We start from the raw sequence: 6,716 nt of genomic DNA, 5'->3' as shown, positions 1-6,716 counted from the left end.
AGAACTTTTTCTCGGTAGTGTCATGAATTAGAGTTCTTTTTCATATCCCGTGCCAATGAAGTTCTCATTTGACTTTTAATAGATAAGCCTGCACCCAAAGAGAGCATATTTGATTATTTTAAGGCTTATTTTCACTTCAGTTTTTATTGTATGTAAAAACTTTCTGGGCTTTGCTTCTTTTTTGGGGGGGGGGTTGTGTGTTTGCTAGTTAAAAGAAAAAACACATAATGAGTTATCTCAGATGATGTGACGGATTGAAGTACAATTACACTATTAAATMAATAGTAAATGTTGACAAGGGAAGAGCATGTAACTACATTTTTCAGCTGGTGCTTATTATTCAGTCCTCGGTGTTGCTTTGCACCTAATCGATAGAGGCCCTGCCCGAGCCGAGCCGCCTGCGTACGTGCCCCGGACGTAAGAAATGACGCCTGGGCAGAGGTGAACGGGGCGGGGGGGAGGGAGGTTAGAAGCAGTGGCATGATATCCCGGCTTTCTGTCGTGCAGACCAAGGCTCAACTTAAACGCGGAGCAATGGGAGAGTAAATACGATGGTCTCGATCTAGTCCCTAGTGGACATTTTGTCGCATCCCCAAAGCGTTGCGCAGCGGAGCACCGTTCCACTTGATGGGTAGCCCGGCGTCAGAGGAGGCTCTGATTTGGCATCATGGGGTTTAGAAGACTGTGATTTAGGTGAAGTGGCATGGCTGTGTGTAAGAAACTTTGTTTAATAGCCATCTATGTTTTATTCATGTTCTGCGCTATCGATTTCGTATTTTCTAATACCTTTAAAGTGGTTCTTTAAAATTTAATAATAGCACCACCACTGGAAAATGGTATAAAATTTAATAGAAAATGCTAATCTTTCTATCCGTGATTCTTATTATGATCCTGTCGCATTAACTGAGGAATTTTACTCCTGCTGCGGAACTCTATACATGAATTTAGAAAAATCTATAGAGAGAATATTCGTCATTAAAATTTAGTTCCTATAAATGGCACTTCTGGAGGACATAGCTGTAGCACCCGGTTGGTTCCATCCCATAAAATTCTATGGAACTTTTCCGTGCTCATAGGGGACGAATCTGAAAAATAAAATAGAATTATTTCTGCCTTGAAAATAGAATTATTTTGAATTGCAAAGTTTAGTCCTAAGAGCCGTTCTTACTTTTGTAGCTGCAATTCATGCATGTATAATTTCTCGTAAGTCTGCTTTTCTTCCAAGCTCAGATTGACTTCTTTTTCCCGTACATTTATTTTAAAATATTTAATTTTTAAAATGTTACTAGCCCTTTAAAAACCTGTAATAAATGCTTTACAAGTGGCTAGACACCTTCCCTGGTGGTTTAATTTATACAAGCAGGAAACTTTCTCTCCTTCTTTCTCTCTCTCTTTCTTGTTTTCTTTAAACCAACTGACGTAATGCCAAACTTTGCTTTAAAAGAACAGACAGAAGTAATTGGTAGCTTTTAACTTTTAATAATGTTCTGGATTGGTTTTAGTGGCCAAACTGCCATTTTTTTAAAATTCAAGTAAAAACGGGCTTGTGGCCTGAGGAAGAAAGGCCCTGTTGATGCAGTTATTTTTATTCTTGTTTTTCAATCTGTTATTAAAAATCTTTCCTGCTGAGCTCTGCTGGATTTCTCCAATTGCTCTTTGTGATGGCTGGTGCATTTCAGGTTACGGTAACTTAAACTGTTTTCTGATTTTATTTTTTTTTTCTCCCCATGGGCATTTTGAGGTGCTTTATCCTTTTTCCTTTTGGTTTGATACCCCCCCCCCAGCCCTCTCTTCCCCCCCATCCAGCATCCCGAGCATTCTTTTGGAGAAGCAATTTATTTTGATTCAGGGAGGATTAATATGTTAAGTGTACTTGGGTGGCAGTTCAGTGAAAATTGTTTTGCTAGTATGGGAACGTTTTACACCTGTTGGTGAAGCTGAATGGGAAGGTTTGTTGTCCACTGCAGAAGAAAGGGGAAATCCTGCCTTCCAGACGCTCACTTTCCGTGCTCGCTCTCCCCGTATTTTAAAGCTAAACCAGGTTCAGGAATCGTCCCTAGCGTTCGGCATCTGTTTATATTACGCGGGTATGGGAAATCAAAAAAAAAAGTTTTATTTATTAATTATACTTTAAAAAATCCAGTGTGGTAGGGAGTCTTTTATTTTTTTTTATTTTTTTTTTATTTTTTACTTTTCCCCTCTGTTTTTTAGAGCCTTCTGACTAATTTCCTTAATTTTCTAATTTTCTCTCTACCTCTCCTGGGCTTTTGCGCACAAGCAAACGTTCTACGGCAAAAAAGACCGAGTTGGGCAATAGACTTTCTTGACGAAGTTGACGTCAGGGCGACTTCATAAGTTGGCAAGGAGGGAAATCTTTCAAAGACCAAGTTGGCTTGTGCCAGTTTTTCCTTCCTTTAGGGGAGACACTCCACCCAGTAGGAGGTTACCCCACCCAACGTGGAGAGCTATAATTCAGTGGCAACACTTTAAATGTCAATCCTCCCTAGGGTTTAAACCCCAGACTTGTCCTGCCTCAATCTTCCTGTTTAATCTCCCAGTCAGTCTGTTGAAGTAACCTCTCATCTTCCTAAGCGCTTTTGGGGCCTGATCCGGCAGTTCTCATTCTTGGAAAAAGCACACGTTGACGTCAGGGGGCCTTTTGAGCGAGCGAGGGCTGCGGGACCGGGCTCTGCCGCGTCGTGAGGGTCCGTGCGGGCGGGCGGCCCTAAGCCCGCTTGTGCCTGCCTGGTGCRTATCTCCTGTTAGAGGTGGAACTGTAAAATACTTCCCTTTGCAGTTTTAGAAAACACGCAGAGCCCGCCGTGAGAGAGATTTTCTTCAGTAAGCGTAGTTATTTTTATTTAGCGTTTTGTCAGATTAAAATACGAGTTTAAAAAGTGCCAACAGTGAAGAATGTCAGGCGTTTCTGCCATAAGTATTTCTCCATATCACATTATAGACATACAATTTTAAGTGCTGCTTCTCTTGGCATTTTTTGCATGCTCCCAATAAGAAACAAACTTTGCAGCATGTAACATACAGTGCCTGCATTAACTGCAGGGATATTTAGATAAGCCTGAGAACTCTAAAGGCAAATTTTAGTTTTGGCGTATTTTCTTCTCAAAAGTCAACATGTAATTTTATAGGTACGCTTTACTTCATCACGGCATCAGTTCTCAAGCATCGTTTTCAGATCCCTCATTACATTTACTGAGACTGACAGCGCAGGGGGAAAAATACATTTTAAATGCATGAAAAAACACTGATACGTTTGTCTCTGTTTTGAGATTTTTAGTTTACTAATATATCTGGAAAAAATCTGTAAAAGATGATGTTAAAAATCATCAATGTGCTTACGTTTCTCAGCAAGATTTACTTAAACAATATGCTTCAGTTTTGCCTCAAACCATTTCAAGCCACCTCTGGTCCAAGAATGTACCAGTTCTTGGTTCCTGGAAGATTAAGCATGACAGCTTCTATTATATAATGAACAGCAGTATTGTTTGAACAAAGGTAACATATTTTGATTTGTGTACTTTTTTTTGGCAGCTGGCACTAGTGTAGGTCTAAAATGAGTGGTGATCTAACAGTGTAAATATCTGAATGTTCTTGAAACATACAGTATAGATGTAATGTGTTTAAATCATTGAATCTATCTATCTATATTATATAGAATGTGTACGTATGTGTATATACAAAGCCGTAAATGGTGTGTTCTGCTATCTGTAGCCTTCAAATGTGTATCCTTTGGGTATTCCTGACCTACTTTGCAAAGTCTGCAAGTCAGAAACACATACTAAAACTTAAAAAATTAAACATACAGCTTGGCAGTTCTGGGGAAAAAAGGGGGGGGGAGAATTTAGTAGTAGTTAATTAAAAAGAGATAACGCACTCTGCCTAGACAGATACCTTGCAGACTGCTTTTGGATGTGCCAGTGACTTTTTGGGGATTATATTTAAAAGAAAATTCTCAACTGATCTTTTAAAAAAAGATTGAAGTAGATACTGAAGTTAAGTATTGCCTAAAATTCCTATGTGCAGTTTAAAGTTTAATGGAAATTAAATTAGTTAGAATAAAGCAATTTTATTTGGTGGTAGAAGGTTTTCAGTGTTGCCAAGTATGATTCTTTTTAACTTTCTCGTATACTGATCTTCAAGCAAATGCTGCGAGTTTGTGGAGCATCATCCAAAAGTTGCTATGCAGAGAAAAAGTTGCTTCATGAATTCAGTTAATAAAAGATACCTCCTATTCCAGCTTCCTAAACTGAAAATAGTYGTTCTCTTCAGCATTCTCATTTTTCGATGAGTTGTGTGTATACCCGTCAGACGCTCGCTAGCTGCAGTTACACTGCGAAGAACAAAATGATCGTTGCCGAACTCTCTGCTCCTGCACACGCAGACATYGAGACCCACACGCGCACACACACATGCACAGAATTAATAAAATCAACCTGGCTCCAAATACCCGAGGCAAAAGCTTGTGAAAATAGATGAGCCGTACCATGTGCCTTGCAGGTGAACAGCATCTGAGTCTGGGCGACAGGCGGGAGAGGAGAGCTCGAGAAGCGGAGGCCGCCTGCTGCCACGGTCCTGGCGTGGACTCGGGCTGTGCAGATCAGTAAAATGACACATCTAAACGCAGTTGTCACAGCGGCAGGAAGGAAAGAAACAGTAACTTAGGTCCCCATGTACTGCATAGACTGTGTTCTTTTGGTGGCCTGCTACAGACATCGGAAATTTATGCCATCTAATTAAGTCTCGTTCCAGGTTCTTCAGGAATTTCCTTTAGAACTAAGCTGTTATTTGGATGCTATGCATATCACAAGGAAAAAAAAAATCATAAATAGATTAAATTTAATCCTGTAATATTTGTTTGAGCATATTGTAGGAGCATAAATAATTTTGTGGCATTGAGCTCGTATTTCCAGTCATATGGAGGGGATCAAAATTTATCAACAACATGTATCTGAGTCATTCAGCTACAATAAATCCTCTAACAAACATCCACCCTTTGCACACCCAGAGATATCCTCCAAGACGGATAAAATTATGCACACACCATGTGCAAGTCCAAGAGCATGAGTAGTAGATGTAGCCTCAAATACAACCAAATAATATTGCTTCCTCTGTTAACACAAAGCAATAACAATCAAGCTTTTTGTCATGGACAAAAAGTTAGATTTCCACTTGACTGCTGCTGACTGTGTAGTCCTTGAGGTTGTCTTCTTTCCTGGAAAAATTCCCAAGGAACTGTTCATTGAAAATCTCATAGAAAAGAGATGTAGGGTATGGCTCTGACTCCAGCTCTGTCACAGTTCGGGACACAAAGCATGATGTGCTTCATCTATATCAGGTCAGAAATGATCACGCATAATCCACTTTTATCTAGGTATCATTCTGTCATTTGTAAGGTATGCTCTGCCTTGTTGTCTCTGTTACTCTATCTCTCTCCATTTATATATCTCGCATATATCTGTGTCTCTTTGGCTGTTACATGCACATGCTTACATTCTAAAAATACATGTAAATTTAAGTCCATTTGTGTTGCATAACTTCTACAAAAACACTAGTGTTTGTATTGTTCTTTTTTTCTGGGCCTTTAATGAGTTTAAAGAATTTAATGTGACTTAATGAGGATTCTTATTCTGCTTCTGACACAGAGACTAATAAGGGAAAAGTAGAACAAATTGAAAACTAACTTTTACTTGTGGTTAGCTTCATGATGTCATCAAATGCAGGATATTACAGCTCCTGGAAAAGTTTACAGATCTAGACAAGAATCCATTTTGCATCACTGACCAACCTTAGGTTGTTTACGACATGAAACTCGCTAGTGAGAAAACAAAGTTTAGTATTTTGGGGACTTTCTTTTTATTGGTATAGGTGAATGACTTTTATAAAACTTTATGTAATTTGGCTGGAGTGGAAACCTGTGAGAAATTCAGAAAGGACTAAAGACTGATTAAAACCCTCTGATTAGGGGCCTKACCAATTCCTGTACTCGCGAGTGACAAAGCTTCAGTTAACTTAATCTAGAAGAAGATCAGATTCTCACTGGAGAATTTACTAAGTTCATTTGAGCTTAAGATCAGTGCTTCTTGGGGGTCGATGTTTGACCTGCTTACAGTTTRTATATTACCGTTTGTTGCTTTGAAAAGTCTCGGCGAACTCAGGACGCAGCACCAATGTTTTGTAATGCTGCATCTTGCATTTCTGCTGCTCTGCACACAGTGGTCGAGCAGTAGTTCGCTGTGCAAAACCGGTCTTCAGCGTGGCYATGGTTTGCTATGTCATCCCGAGCAGCAGTCCTTTCGGGCTGAAAGCAGTCCGCGTCCGACAGGGGAGCTAAACTTCGAAGTGGGCTTGCACAGAGCACCTGCTTCCGAGCCCCTTTGCTGGGGGCTGGTTTCCGAGCTCGCCTCCTTCCTTTCCCCTCACCAACGACCCGCTGAAAGGCTCAGATGGACAGCGGTGGAGTGGYTGGAGCTCCAGGATCGCGTCCCCAGCCATGGCAGAGGGCCGCAATGCCCTCAGAGACGTGCGTGGCATCCTGGGTATGTCAGCATTTTTTTGACAGGCCAAGAAAAACAGTGATTTTCACTGTCCACAAAGTGTGCTTTTGAGAGAATGGAACTGGAAAAAAAGTTGTGGAATAATAAGTGAGCTTTTCTATATGATCTGTTTTTTTTTTTTTTTTTTTTTTTTTTTTTTTTTTT

General features: G+C 40.1%; 1 protein-coding gene across 1 annotated transcript in view; it reads left to right on the top strand.

Moving 5' to 3' along the window:
* Positions 1-693: 693 nt before the first annotated feature.
* The window catches only part of TRPS1 (transcriptional repressor GATA binding 1), a 211,430-nt gene continuing 205,407 nt past the window's right edge, over positions 694-6,716 (top strand). Inside the window, exon 1 of the mRNA XM_085310945.1 lies at positions 694-713. The gene's annotated coding sequence lies outside the window, so the exon portion shown is untranslated. The remainder of the gene's footprint in view (positions 714-6,716) is intronic.

This window comes from Rhea americana, unplaced genomic scaffold (genome assembly GCF_003343005.1).
Source record: "Rhea americana isolate MKP2758 unplaced genomic scaffold, rheAme1 scaffold_0, whole genome shotgun sequence".
NCBI lineage: Eukaryota > Metazoa > Chordata > Aves > Rheiformes > Rheidae > Rhea > Rhea americana.
Note: the sequence above shows the minus strand (reverse complement) of the source record. Positions and strands in the feature narration are given on the sequence as shown.